Here is a 16,040-nt window from a genome sequence, read left to right on the forward strand (position 1 = left end):
TTTCCTACGTCTACCCTTACCAACAGTCCCTTTCTACTCTGGCTACTACCCTTACCAACGATCCCTTTCTACTGTCTACCCTTACCAACAGATCCCTTTCTACTGTCTACCCTTACCAACAGATCCCTTTCTACTACTCTTACCCTTACCAACAGATCCTTTCTACCTGTCTACCCTTACCAACAGATCCCTTTCTACGTCTACCCTTACCAACAGATCCCTTTCTACTGTCTACCTACACAGATCCCTTTCTACTGTCTACCCTACAACAGATCCCTTTCTACTCTTACCCTTACCAACAGACCCTTTCTACTGTCTACCCTTACCAACAGATCCCTTTCTCTGTCTACCCTTACCAACAGATCCCTTTCTACTGTCTACCCTTACCACAGATCCCTTTCTACTGTCTACCCTTACCAACAGATCCCTTTCTACTCTGTCTACCCTTACCAACAGATCCCTTTCTACTGTCTACCCTTACCAACAGATCCCTTTCTACTGTCTACCCTTACCAACAGATCCCTTTCTACTGTCTACCCTTACCAACAGATCCCTTTCTACTCTGTCTACCCTTACCAAACAGGTCCCTTTCTAGTCTACCCTTACCAACAGATCCCTTTCTACTGTCTACCTTACCAACAGATCCCTTTCTACTGTCTAACCCTTACCAACAGACCCTTTCTACGTCTACCCTTACCAACAGATCCCTTTCTACTGTCTACCCTTACCAACAGATCCCTTTCTACTCGTCTACCCTTCCAACAGGTCCCTTCTACTCTGTCTACCCTTACCAATTGATCCCTTTCTACTGTACCCTTACCACAGATCCATTTCTACTGTCTACCCTTACCAACAGATCCCTTTCTACTCTGTCTACCCTTACCAACAGATCCCTTTTACTCTGTCTACCCTTACCAACAGATCCCTTTCTACGGTCTACCCTTACCAACAGATCCCTTTCTACTGTCTACCCTTACCAACAGATCCCTTTCTACTGTCTACCCTTACCAACAGATCCCTTTCTACTCTGTCTACCCTTACCAACAGATCCCTTTCTACTGTCTACCCTTACCAACAGATCCCTTTCTACTGTCTACCCTTACCAACAGATCCCTTTCTACTGTCTACCCTTACCAACAGATCCCTTTCTACTGTCTACCTTACCAACAGATCCCTTTCTACTCTGTCTACCCTTACCAACAGATCCCTTTCTACTGTCTACCCTTACCAACAGATCCCTTTCTACTGTCTACCCTTACCAACAGATCCCTTTCTACTCTGTCTACCCTTACCAACAGATCCCTTTCTACTGTCTACCCTTACCAACAGATCCATTTCTCTGTCTACCCTTACCAACAGATCCCTTCTACTGTCTACCCTTACCAACAGATCCCTTTCTACTGTCTACCCTTACCAACAGATCCCTTTCTACTGTCTAACCTTACCAACAGATCCCTTTCTACTGTCTACCCTTACCAACAGGTCCCTTTCTACTCTGTCTACCCTTACCAATTGATCCCTTTCTACTGTCTACCCTTACCAACAGATCCATTTCTACTGTCTACCCTTACCAACAGATCCCTTCTACTCTGTCTACCCTACCAACAGATCCCTTTCTACTCTGTCTACCCTACCAACAGATCCCTTTCTACGGTCTACCCTTACCAACAGATCCCTTTCTACTGTCTACCTTACCAACAGATCCCTTTCTACTGTCTACCCTTACCAACAGATCCCTTTCTACTCTGTCTACCTTCACCAACAGATCCCTCTCTACTGTCTACCCTTACCAACAGATCCCTCTCTACTGTCTACCTTACCAACAGATCCCTTTCTACTGTCTACCCTTACCACAGATCCCTTTCTACTGTCTACCCTTACCAACAGATCCCTTCTACTCTGTCTACCCTTACCAACAGATCCCTTTCTACTGTCTACCCTTACCAACAGATCCCTTTCTACTGTCTACCCTTACCAACAGATCCCTTTCTACTGTCTACCCTTACCAACAGATCCCTTTCTACTCTGTCTACCCTTACCAACAGGTCCCTTTCTACTGTCTACCCTTACCAACAGATCCCTTCTACTGTCTACCTTACCAACAGATCCCTTTCTACTGTATACCCTTACCAACAGATCCCTTTCTACTGTCTACCCTTACCAACAGATCCCTTTCTACTGTCTACCCTTACCAACAGATCCCTTTCTACTCTGTCTACCCTTAACAACAGGTCCCTTCTACTCTGTCTACCCTTACCAATTGATCCCTTTCTACTGTCTACCCTTACCAACAGATCCATTTCTACTGTCTACCCTTACCAACAGATCCCTTTCTACTCTCTTCCCTTACCAACAGATCCCTTTCTACTCTGTCTACCCTTACCAACAGATCCCTTTCTACGGTCTACCCTTACCAACAGATCCCTTTCTACTGTCTACCCTTACCAACAGATCCCTTTCTACTGTCTACCCTTACCAACAGATCCCTTTCTACTCTGTCTTACCCTTACCAACAGATCCCTTTCTACTGTCTACCCTTACCAACAGATCCCTTTCTACTGTCTACCCTTACCAACAGATCCCTTTCTACTGTCTACCCTTACCAACAGATCCCTTTCTACTGTCTACCCTTACCAACAGATCCCTTTCTACTCTGTCTACCCTTACCAACAGATCCCTTTCTACTGTCTACCCTTACCAACAGATCCCTTTCTACTGTCTACCCTTACCAACAGATCCCTTTCTACTCTGTCTACCCTTACCAACAGATCCCTTTCTACTGTCTACCCTTACCAACAGATCCATTTCTACTCTGTCTACCCTTACCAACAGATCCCTTCTACTGTCTACCCTTACCAACAGATCCCTTTCTACTGTCTACCCTTACCAACAGATCCCTTTCTACTGTCTACCCTTACCAACAGATCCCTTTCTACTCTGTCTACCCTTACCAACAGGTCCCTTTCTACTCTGTCTACCCTTACCAATTGATCCCTTTCTACTGTCTACCCTTACCAACAGATCCATTTCTACTGTCTACCCTTACCAACAGATCCCTTTCTACTCTGTCTACCCTTACCAACAGATCCCTTTCTACTCTGTCTACCCTTACCAACAGATCCCTTTCTACGGTCTACCCTTACCAACAGATCCCTTTCTACTGTCTACCCTTACCAACAGATCCCTTTCTACTGTCTACCCTTACCAACAGATCCCTTTCTACTCTGTCTACCCTTACCAACAGATCCCTTTCTACTGTTACCCTTACCAACAGATCCCTTTCTACTGTCTACCCTTACCAACAGATCCCTTTCTACTGTCTCCCTTACCAACAGATCCCTTTCTACTGTCTACCCTTACCAACAGATCCTTTCTACTCTGTCTACCCTTACCAAACAGATCCACTTTCTACTGTCTAACCTTACCAACAGATCCCTTTCTACTGTCTACCCTTACCAACAGATCCCTTTCTACTCTGTCTACCCTTACCAACAGATCCCTTTCTACTGTCTACCCTTACCAACAGATCCATTTCTACTCTGTCTACCCTTACCAACAGATCCCTTTCTACTGTCTACCCTTACCAACAGATCCCTTTCTACTGTCTACCCTTACCAACAGATCCCTTTCTACTGTCTACCCTTACCAATAGATCCCTTTCTACTGTCTACCCTTACCAACAGATCCCTTTCTACTGTCTACCCTTACCAACAGATCCCTTTCTACTCTGTCTCCCCTTACCAACAGATCCATTTCTACTGTCTACCCTTACCAACAGATCCCTTTCTACTCTGTCTCCCCTTACCAACAGATCCCTTTCTACTGTCTACCCTTACCAACAGATCCCTTTCTACTGTCTACCCTTACCAACAGATCCCTTTCTACTCTGTCTACCCTTACCAACAGATCCCTTTCTACTCTGTCTACCCTTACCAACAGATCCCTTTCTACTCTGTCTACCCTTACCAACAGATCCCTTTCTACTCTCTCTACCCTTACCAACAGATCCCTTTCTACTCAGTCTACCCTTACCAACAGATCCCTTTCTACTGTCTACCCTTACCAACAGATCCCTTTCTACTCTGTCTACCCTTACCAACAGATCCCTTTCTACTGTCTCCTTACCAACAGATCCTTTCTACTGTCTAGCCTTACCAACAGATCCCTTTCTACTCTGTCTACCTACCACAGATCCCTTTCTACTGTCTACCCTTACCAACAGATCCCTTTCTACTGTCTACCCTTACCAACAGATCCCTTTCTACTGTCTACCCTTACCAACAGATCCCTTTCTACTGTTTACCCTTACCAACAGATCCCTTTCTACTCTGTCTCCCCTTACCAACAGATCCCTTTCTACTCTGTCTCCCCTTACCAACAGATCCCTTTCTACTGTCTACCCTTACCAACAGATCCCTTTCTACTGTCTACCCTTACCAACAGATCCCTTTCTACTGTCTACCCTTACCAACAGATCCCTTTCTACTGTCTACCCTTACCAACAGATCCCTTTCTACTGTCTACCCTTACCAACAGATCCCTTTCTACTCTGTCTACCCTTACCAACAGGTCCCTTTCTACTGTCTACCCTTACCAACAGATCCCTTTCTACTGTCTACCCTTACCAACAGATCCCTTTCTACTGTCTACCCTTACCAACAGATCCTTTCTACTGTCTACCCTTACCAACAGATCCCTTTCTACTGTCTACCTACCAACAGATCCCTTTCTACTGTCTACCCTTACCAACAGATCCCTTTCTACTGTCTCCCCTTACCAACAGGTCCCTTTCTACTGTCTACCCTTACCAACAGATCCCTTTCTACTGTCTACCCTTACCAACAGATCCCTTTCTACTGTCTACCCTTACCAAACAGATCCCTTTCTACTGTCTACCCTTACCAACAGATCCCTTTCTACTCTGTCGACCCTTACCAACAGATCCCTTTCTACTGTCTACCCTTACCAACAGATCCCTTTCTACTCTGTTTACCCTTACCAACAGATCCCTTTCTACTGTCTACCCTTACCAACAGATCCCTTTCTACTGTCTACCCTTACAACAGATCCCTTTCTACTCTGTCTACCCTTACCAACAGATCCCTTTCTACTGTCTACCCTTACCAACAGATCCCTTTCTACTGTCTACCCTTACCAACAGATCCCTTTCTACTCTGTCTACCCTTACCAACAGATCCCTTTCTACTGTCTACCCTTACCAACAGATCCCTTTCTACTGTCTACCCTTACCAACAGATCCCTTTCTACTGTCTACCCTTACCAACAGATCCCTTTCTACTCTGTCTACCCTTACCAACAGGTCCCTTTCTACTGTCTACCCTTACCAACAGATCCCTTTCTACTGTCTACCCTTACCAACAGATCCCTTTCTACTGTATACCCTTACCAACAGATCCCTTTCTACTGTCTACCCTTACCAACAGATCCCTTTCTACTGTCTACCCTTACCAACAGATCCCTTTCTACTGTCTACCCTTACCAACAGATCCCTTTCTACTGTCTCCCCTTACCAACAGGTCCCTTTCTACTGTCTACCCTTACCAACAGATCCCTTTCTACTGTCTACCCTTACCAACAGATCCCTTTCTACTGTCTACCCTTACCAACAGATCCCTTTCTACTGTCTACCCTTACCAACAGATCCCTTTCTACTCTGTCTACCCTTACCAACAGATCCCTTTCTACTGTCTACCCTTACAACAGATCCCTTTCTACTCTGTCTCCCCTTACCAACAGATCCCTTTCTACTGTCTACCCTTACCAACAGATCCCTTTCTACTGTCTACCCTTACCAACAGATCCCTTTCTACGGTCTACCCTTACCAACAGATCCCTTTCTACTCTGTCTACCCTTACCAACAGATCCCTTTCTACTGTCTACCCTTACCAACAGATCCCTTTCTACTCTGTCTACCCTTACCAACAGGTCCCTTTCTACTCTGTCTACCCTTACCAATAGATCCCTTTTCCACTGTCTACCCTTACCAACAGATCCATTTCTACTGTCTACCCTTACCAACAGATCCCTTTCTACTCTGTCTACCCTTACCAACAGATCCCTTTCTACTCTGTCTACCCTTACCAACAGATCCCTTTCTACGGTCTACCCTTACCAACAGATCCCTTTCTACTGTCTACCCTTACCAACAGATCCCTTTCTACTGTCTACCCTTACCAACAGATCCCTTTCTACTCTGTCTACCCTTACCAACAGATCCCTTTCTACTGTCTACCCTTACCAACATATCCCTTTCTACTGTCTACCCTTACCAACAGATCCCTTTCTACTGTCTACCCTTACCAACAGATCCCTTTCTACTGTCTACCCTTACCAACAGATCCCTTTCTACTCTGTCTACCCTTACCAACAGATCCCTTTCTACTGTCTACCCTTACCAACAGATCCCTTTCTACTGTCTACCCTTACCAACAGATCCCTTTCTACTCTGTCTACCCTTACCAACAGATCCCTTTCTACTGTCTACCCTTACCAACAGATCCCTTTCTACTCTGTCTACCCTTACCAACAGATCCCTTTCTACTGTCTACCCTTACCAACAGATCCCTTTCTACTGTCTACCCTTACCAACAGATCCCTTTCTACTGTCTACCCTTACCAATAGATCCCTTTCTACTGTCTACCCTTACCAACAGATCCCTTCCCTCTGTCTACCCTTACCAACAGATCCCTTTCTACTGTCTACCCTTACCAACAGATCCCTTTCTACTCTGTCTACCCTTACCAACAGATCCCTTTCTACTGTCTACCCTTACCAACAGATCCCTTTCTACTGTCTACCCTTACCAACAGATCCCTTTCTACTGTCTACCCTTACCAACAGATCCCTTTCTACTGTCTACCCTTACCAACAGATCCCTTTCTACTCTGTCTACCCTTACCAACAGATCCCTTTCTACTGTCTACCCTTACCAACAGATCCCTTTCTACTGTCTACCCTTACCAACAGATCCCTTTCTACTCTGTCTACCCTTACCAACAGATCCCTTTCTACTGTCTACCCTTACCAACAGATCCCTTTCTTCTCTGTCTACCCTTACCAACAGATCCCTTTCTACTCTGTCTACCCTTACCAACAGGTCCCTTTCTACTCTGTCTACCCTTACCAACAGATCCCTTTCTACTGTCTACTCTTACCAACAGATCCCTTTCTACTCTGTCTACCCTTACCAACAGATCCCTTTCTACTGTCTACCCTTACCAACAGATCCCTTTCTACTCTGTTACCCTTACCAACAGATCCCTTTCTACTGTCTACCCTTACCAACAGATCCCTTTCTACTGTCTACCCTTACCAACAGATCCCTTTCTACTGTCTACCCTTACCAACAGATCCCTTTCTACTGTCTACCCTTACCAACAGGTCCCTTTCTACTGTCTACCCTTACCAACAGATCCCTTTCTACTGTCTACCCTTACCAACAGATCCCTTTCTACTGTCTACCCTTACCAACAGATCCCTTTCTACTCTGTCTACCCTTACCAACAGATCCCTTTCTACTGTCTACCCTTACCAACAGATCCCTTTTACTCTGTCTCCCCTTACCAACAGATCCCTTTCTACTGTCTACCCTTACCAACAGATCCCTTTCTACTGTCTACCCTTACCAACAGATCCCTTTCTACTGTCTACCCTTACCAACAGATCCCTTTCTACTCTGTCTACCCTTACCAACAGATCCCTTTCTACTGTCTACCCTTACCAACAGATCCCTTTCTACTGTCTACCCTTACCAACAGTCCCTTTCTACTCTGTTACCCTTACCAATAGATCCCTTTCTACTGTCTACCCTTACCAACAGATCCTTTCTACTGTCTACCCTTACCAACAGATCCCTTTCTACTCTGTCTACCCTTACCAACAGATCCCTTTCTACTCTGTCTACCCTTACCAACAGATCCCTTTCTACGGTCTACCCTTACCAACAGATCCCTTTCTACTGTCTACCCTTACCAACAGATCCCTTTCTACTGTCTACCCTTACCAACAGATCCCTTTCTACTCTGTCTACCCTTACCAACAGATCCCTTTCTACTGTCTACCCTTACCAACAGATCCCTTTCTACTGTCTACCCTTACCAACAGATCCCTTTCTACTGTCTACCCTTACCAACAGATCCCTTTCTACTGTCTACCCTTACCAACAGATCCCTTTCTACTCTGTCTACCCTTACCAACAGATCCCTTTCTACTGTCTACCCTTACCAACAGATCCCTTTCTACTGTCTACCCTTACCAACAGATCCCTTTCTACTCTGTCTACCCTTACCAACAGATCCCTTTCTACTGTCTACCCTTACCAACAGATCCCTTTCTACTCTGTCTACCCTTACCAACAGATCCCTTTCTACTCTGTCTCCCTTACCAACAGATCCCTTTCTACTGTCTACCCTTACCAACAGATCCCTTTCTACTCTGTACCCTTACCAACAGACCCTCCCTTTCTACTGTCTACCCTTACCAACAGATCCCTTTCTACTGTCTACCCTTACCAACAGATCCCTTTCTACTCTGTCTACCCTTACCAACAGATCCCTTTCTACTCTGTCTACCCTTACCAACAGATCCCTTTCTACTGTCTACCCTTACCAACAGATCCCTTTCTACTCTGTCTACCCTTACCAACAGATCCCTTTCTACTCTGTCTACCCTTACCAACAGATCCCTTTCTACTGTCTACCCTTACCAACAGATCCCTTTCTACTGTCTACCCTTACCAACAGATCCCTTTCTACTGTCTACCCTTACCAACAGATCCCTTCTACTCTGTCTACCCTTACCAACAGATCCTTTCTACTGTCTACCCTTACCAACAGATCCCTTTCTACTCTGTCTACCCTTACCAACAGATCCCTTTCTACTCTGTCTACCCTTACCAACAGATCCCTTTCTACTGTCTACCCTTACCAACAGTCCCTTTCTACTCTGTCTACCCTTACCAACAGATCCCTTTCTACTGTCTACCCTTACCAACAGATCCCTTTCTACTGTCTACCCTTACCAACAGATCCCTTTCTACTCTGTCTACCCTTACCAACAGATCCCTTTCTACTGTCTACCCTTACCAACAGATCCCTTTCTACTCTGTCTACCCTTACCAACAGATCCCTTTCTACTGTCTACCCTTACCAACAGATCCCTTTCTACTGTCTACCCTTACCAACAGATCCCTTTCTACTGTCTACCCTTACCAACAGATCCCTTTCTACTGTCTACCCTTACCAACAGATCCCTTTCTACTGTCTACCCTTACCAATAGATCCCTTTCTACTGTCTACCCTTACCAACAGATCCCTTTCTACTGTCTACCCTTACCAAAGATCCCTTTCTACTCTGTCTCCCCTTACCACAGATCCCTTTCTACTGTCTCCCTTACCAACAGATCCCTTTCTACTCTGTCTACCCTTACCAACAGATCCCTTTCTACTGTCTACCCTTACCAACAGATCCCTTTCTACTGTCTACCCTTACCAACAGATCCCTTTCTACTGTCTACCCTTACCAACAGATCCCTTTCTACTGTCTACCCTTACCAACAGATCCCTTTCTACTGTCTACCCTTACCAACAGATCCCTTTCTACTGTCTACCCTTACCAACAGATCCCTTTCTACTGTCTACCCTTACCAACAGATCCCTTTCTACTGTCTACCCTTACCAACAGATCCCTTTCTTACCTGTCTACCCTTACCAACAGATCCCTTTCTACTGTCTACCCTTACCAACAGATCCCTTTCTACTGTCTACCCTTACCAACAGATCCCTTTCTACTGTCTACCCTTACCAACAGATCCCTTTCTACTGTCTACCCTTACCAACAGATCCCTTTCTACTGTCTACCCTTACCAACAGATCCCTTTCTACTCTGTCTACCCTTACCAACAGATCCCTTTCTACTCTGTCTACCCTTACCAACAGATCCCTTTCTACTCTGTCTACCCTTACCAACAGATCCCTTTCTACTGTCTACCCTTACCAACAGATCCCTTTCTACTGTCTACCCTTACCAACAGATCCCTTTCTACTGTCTACCCTTACCAACAGATCCCTTTCTACTGTCTACCTTACCAACAGATCCCTTTCTACCGTCTACCCTTACCAACAGATCCCTTTCTACTGTCTACCCTTACCAACAGATCCCTTTCTACTGTCTACCCTTACCAACAGATCCCTTTCTACTGTCTACCCTTACCAACAGATCCCTTTCTACTGTCTACCCTTACCAACAGATCCCTTTCTACTGTCTACCCTTACCACAGATCCCTTTCTACTTGTCTACCCTTACCAACAGATCCCTTCTACTCTGTTCTACCCTTACCAACAGATCCCTTTCTACTCTGTCTAACCTTACCAGTGTTTACCAGGCCTGCTCCTTAACCTTTCCAGTGCCAACAGGCCCCCTCTCCTGTATCTGCCAGTTAGTCGGTTCAGCCAGTCAGCAAGCCAGTCAGTCAATCAACCAGTCAGTCAGCCAGCCAGCCGGTTGGTCGGTCAGTCAGTCAGCCAGCCAGCCAGCCAGTCAGTCAATCAACCAGTCAGTCAGCCAGCCAGTCAGCCAGCCAGTCAGTCAGTCAGTCGGTCAGCCAGCCAGTCAGCCAGTCAGCCAGTCAGCCAGTCAGCAAGCCAGTCAGTCAATCAACCAGTCAGTCAGCCAGCCAGTCAGCCAGCCAGTCAGCCAGCCAGTCAGTCAGTCAGCCAGCCAGCCAGCCAGTCAGTCAATCAACCAGTCAGTCAGCCAGCCAGTCAGCCAGCCAGTCAGTCAGTCAGTCGGTCAGCCAGCCAGTCAGCCAGTCAGCCAGTCAGTCAGCCAGTCAGTCAGCCAGTCAGCCAGTCAGTCAATCAACAGTCAGCCAACCAGTCATCCAGTCAGCAAGCCGGTAAGTAAGTCACTCCAGGACAGATATGATGTGATTATCTTTAGTATTTCCTGTACCAGTTAGTGAGATGTGATTATCTGTAGTATTTCCTATACCAGTTAGTGAGATGTGATTATCTTTAGTATTTCCTATACCAGTTAGTGAGATGTGATTATCTTTAGTATTTCCTATACCAGTTAGTGAGATGTGATTATCTTTAGTATTTCCTGTACCAGTTAGTGAGATGTGATTGTCTTTAATCTAGTTGGCTTTAGGTCTGAGTGCAGCTGTGCTGTCCAGACTGTATGAGTTCAGTTTTAACAGAGTTGGTGTCTGGGATGAATCTGAAATGGTGCCCTATTCCCTATGTAGTGCACTGCTTTTGGCCAGAGTAGTGCACTATGTAGGGAAGAGGGTGCCATATCTAAGTAAATAGCCTTGTACGAGCCAGAATGGCTCATAGGAGCATTGTAGGGAGACCGCTTGATGTACAGGACACCCCCTGGACAGGACACTAGTCTATCTCCTGTTTCTGTAGTGAGACAGCTTGATGTACCAGGACACCCCCTGGACAGGACACTAGTCTATATCCTGTTTCTGTAGGGAGACAGCTTGATGTACCAGTACACCCCCTGGACAGGACACTAGTCTATATCCTGTTTCTGTAGTGAGACAGCTTGATGTACCAGTACACCCCCTGGACAGGACACTAGTCTATCTCCTGTTTCTGTAGTGAGACAGCTTGATGTACCAGTACACCCCCTGGACAGGACACTAGTCTGTTACAGGGCTTTACCCCCAATCTATCTCCTGCTGAGTTCCCAGCAGAGATTCATGGGGACCCATTTTTACAGTCTTTGGTATGACTCGGCCCGGGGATCGAACTCTCAACCTTCCGATCTGAGTTAGTTCAGGTACCGTTTGGGATATCCACCCAGGGTTAGCGACTAGGGGGGGAAAACAGAGCTACTGAGAATACCGTTTGATTGGGCAGACAGATCAGCCGTTCACACAGAGAGAGAGAGAGGTAGCATCTGTAACGGCAACCTGTTCCTTGTATAATGCACTAGTTTTTGACCACGGCCTATACGGCTCATTTGAGACCATGACCCTATAGACCGTGATCAAACGTAGTGCACTACAAAGGAAATAGGGAATAGAGAATATGGAATAGAGAATATGGAATAGAGAATAGGTAATAGAGAATATGAAATAGAGAATATGGAATAGAGAATAAGGAATAGAGAATAAGGAATAGAGAATAAGGAATAGAGAATAGGTAATAGAGAATATGGAATAGAGAATATGGAATAGAGAATATGGAATAGAGAATAGGTAATAGAGAATATGGAATAGAGAATAGGTAATAGAGAATATGGAATAGAGAATAGGTAATAGAGAATAGGAATAGAGAATATGGAATAGAGAATAGGGAATAGAGAATAGGGAATAGAGAATAGGTAATAGAGAATATGGAATAGAGAATAGGTAATAGAGAATAGGTAATAGAGAATATGGAATAGAGAATATGGAATAGAGAATATGGAATAGAGAATAGGTAATAGAGAATATGGAATAGAGAATAGGTAATAGAGAATAGGTAATAGAGAATATGGAATAGAGAATAGGGAATATGGAATAGAGAATAGGTAATAGAGAATAAGGAATAGAGAATAAGGAATAGAGAATAGGGAATATGGAATAGAGAATAGGTAATAGAGAATAAGGAATAGAGAATATGGAATAGAGAATATGGAATAGAGAATATGGAATAGAGAATAGGTAATAGAGAATAAGGAATAGAGAATAGGTAATAGAGAATATGGAATAGAGAATATGGAATAGAGAATATGGAATAGAGAATAGGTAATAGAGAATAGGTAATAGAGAATAAGGAATAGAGAATAGGTAATAGAGAATAAGGAATAGAGAATAAGGAATAGAGAATAGGTAATAGAGAATAAGGAATAGAGAATAGGTAATAGAGAATAAGGAATAGAGAATATGGAATAGAGAATAAGGAATAGAGAATAGGTAATAGAGAATATGGAATAGAGAATAAGGAATAGAGAATAGGTAATAGAGAATATGGAATAGAGAATATGGAATAGAGAATATGGAATAGAGAATAGGTAATAGAGAATATGGAATAGAGAATAGGTAATAGAGAATAGGTAATAGAGAATATGGAATAGAGAATATGGAATAGGGAATAGAGAATATGTAATAGGGAATAGGGAAAAAGGAATAGAGAATAGGGAATAGGGAATAGGGTGCCCTTTAGGACATATTCTCAGAGCGAAACTATACAGATGTAGGGAACTTAATTTGATCACTCTTTTGTTGATGAGAATTTTCCTGCATGGCAGGAAATGCAAAACTTGTAGTGTATTAGATTTTTTTTAAAGGCTTCTAAAGTGTGTAATATTCACGCTGATATTTCTGATTTGATTTGCCCTAACGAAAAATGTATCAACACTTACAAAAAAAAGTCCATTCATTACAATCCACCTAATAATTTCCATTTCCTGTTGCTGTAGTAAACGGGCTGGAATTAAGATCCTACATCTGTTGAACCACTCCACAGTTGTATCTCTCTATCTGTCGGAGGGATTAAAATGCTAACGTCCGTTTGTTTAACCTCCTCATGGTACGTTGACCTCTGTCAGGACCCGGCTCGTCACGAGGACAAAGGGGTGAGAAACAGGGCCCTATAACCCCCTCCAACCTCCTCTTCTCCCCCCCCCTCCCCTATCTCTGAGGCCCTCTCTCACTTTTTAAGCTAAAATCTTCAGGTCAGGGTACACCAAGGTAAGTAAAGGCACTAAAGTGTTGTGCTGAGTAGTGTATACTTCGTTTGAAATGGTTAGGTTGAGTTATTATTGTGAATGAAAAGGTGATATTCAAAGGACTATGAATGTCGTGGTTGTAGACTATCCTGCTGTTAATCATTATGGGATGCTAACTATACTCAGAGACATGTCCACTATCCTGCTGTTAATCATTATGGGATGCTAACTATACTCAGAGACATATCCACTATCCTGCTGTTAATCATTATGAGATGCTAACTATACTCAGATACATATCCACTATCCTGCTGTTAATCATTATGAGATGCTACTGTAACTATACTCAGAGACATATCCACTATCCTGCTGTTAATCATTATGAGATGCTAACTATACTCAGATACATATCCACTATCCTGCTGTTAATCATTATGAGATGCTAACTATACTCAGAGACATATCCACTATCCTGCTGTTAATCATTATGAGATGCTAACTATACTCAGATACATATCCACTATCCTGCTGTTAATCATTATGAGATGCTACTGTAACTATACTCAGAGACATATCCACTATCCTGCTGTTAATCATTATGGGATGCTAACTATACTCAGAGACATATCCACTATCCTGCTGTTAATCATTATGAGATGCTACTGTAACTATACTCAGAGACATATCCACTATCCTGCTGTTAATCATTATGAGATGCTAACTATACTCAGATACATATCCACTATCCTGCTGTTAATCATTATGAGATGCTAACTATACTCAGAGACATATCCACTATCCTGCTGTTAATCATTATGAGATGCTAACTATACTCAGATACATATCCACTATCCTGCTGTTAATCATTATGAGATGCTACTGTAACTATACTCAGAGACATATCCACTATCCTGCTGTTAATCATTATGGGATGCTAACTATACTCAGAGACATATCCACTATCCTGCTGTTAATCATTATGAGATGCTACTGTAACTATACTCAGAGACATATCCACTATCCTGCTGTTAATCATTATGAGATGCTAACTATACTCAGAGACATATCCACTATCCTGCTGTTAATCATTATGAGATGCTAACTATACTCAGAGACATATCCACTATCCTGCTGCTAATCATTATGAGATGCTAACTATACTCAGAGACATATCCACTATCCTGCTGTTAATCATTATGAGATGCTAACTATACTCAGAGACATATCCACTATTCTGCTGTTAATCATTATGAGATGCTAACTATACTCAGAGACATATCCACTATTCTGCTGTTAATCATTATGAGATGCTACTGTAACTATACTCAGAGACATATCCACTATCCTGCTGTTAATCATTATGAGATGCTAACTATACTCAGAGACATATCCACTATCCTGCTGTTAATCATTATGAGATGCTACTGTAACTACACTCAGAGACATATCCACTATCCTGCTGTTAATCATTATGAGATGCTAACTATACTCAGAGACATATCCACTATCCTGCTGTTAATCATTATGAGATGCTAACTATACTCAGAGACATATCCACTATCCTGCTGTTAATCATTATGAGATGCTAACTATACTCAGATACATATCCACTATCCTGCTGTTAATCATTATGAGATGCTACTGTAACTATACTCAGAGACATATCCACTATCCTGCTGTTAATCATTATGGGATGCTAACTATACTTAGAGACATATCCACTATCCTGCTGTTAATCATTATGAGATGCTACTGTAACTATACTCAGAGACATATCCACTATCCTGCTGTTAATCATTATGAGATGCTAACTATACTCAGAGACATATCCACTATCCTGCTGTTAATCATTATGAGATGCTACTGTAACTACACTCAGAGACATATCCACTATCCTGCTGTTAATCATTATGAGATGCTAACTATACTCAGAGACATATCCACTATCCTGCTGTTAATCATTATGAGATGCTAACTATACTCAGAGACATATCCACTATCCTGCTGTTAATCATTATGAGATGCTAACTATACTCAGATACATATCCACTATCCTGCTGTTAATCATTATGAGATGCTACTGTAACTATACTCAGAGACATATCCACTATCCTGCTGTTAATCATTATGGGATGCTAACTATACTTAGAGACATATCCACTATCCTGCTGTTAATCATTATGAGATGCTACTGTAACTATACTCAGAGACATATCCACTATCCTGCTGTTAATCATTATGAGATGCTAACTATACTCAGAGACATATCCACTATCCTGCTGTTAATCATTATGAGATGCTACTGTAACTATACTCAGAGACATATCCACTATCCTGCTGTTAATCATTATGAGA

The sequence above is a fragment of the Salmo trutta genome, unplaced genomic scaffold (genome assembly GCF_901001165.1).
Source record: "Salmo trutta unplaced genomic scaffold, fSalTru1.1, whole genome shotgun sequence".
Lineage (NCBI taxonomy): Eukaryota > Metazoa > Chordata > Actinopteri > Salmoniformes > Salmonidae > Salmo > Salmo trutta.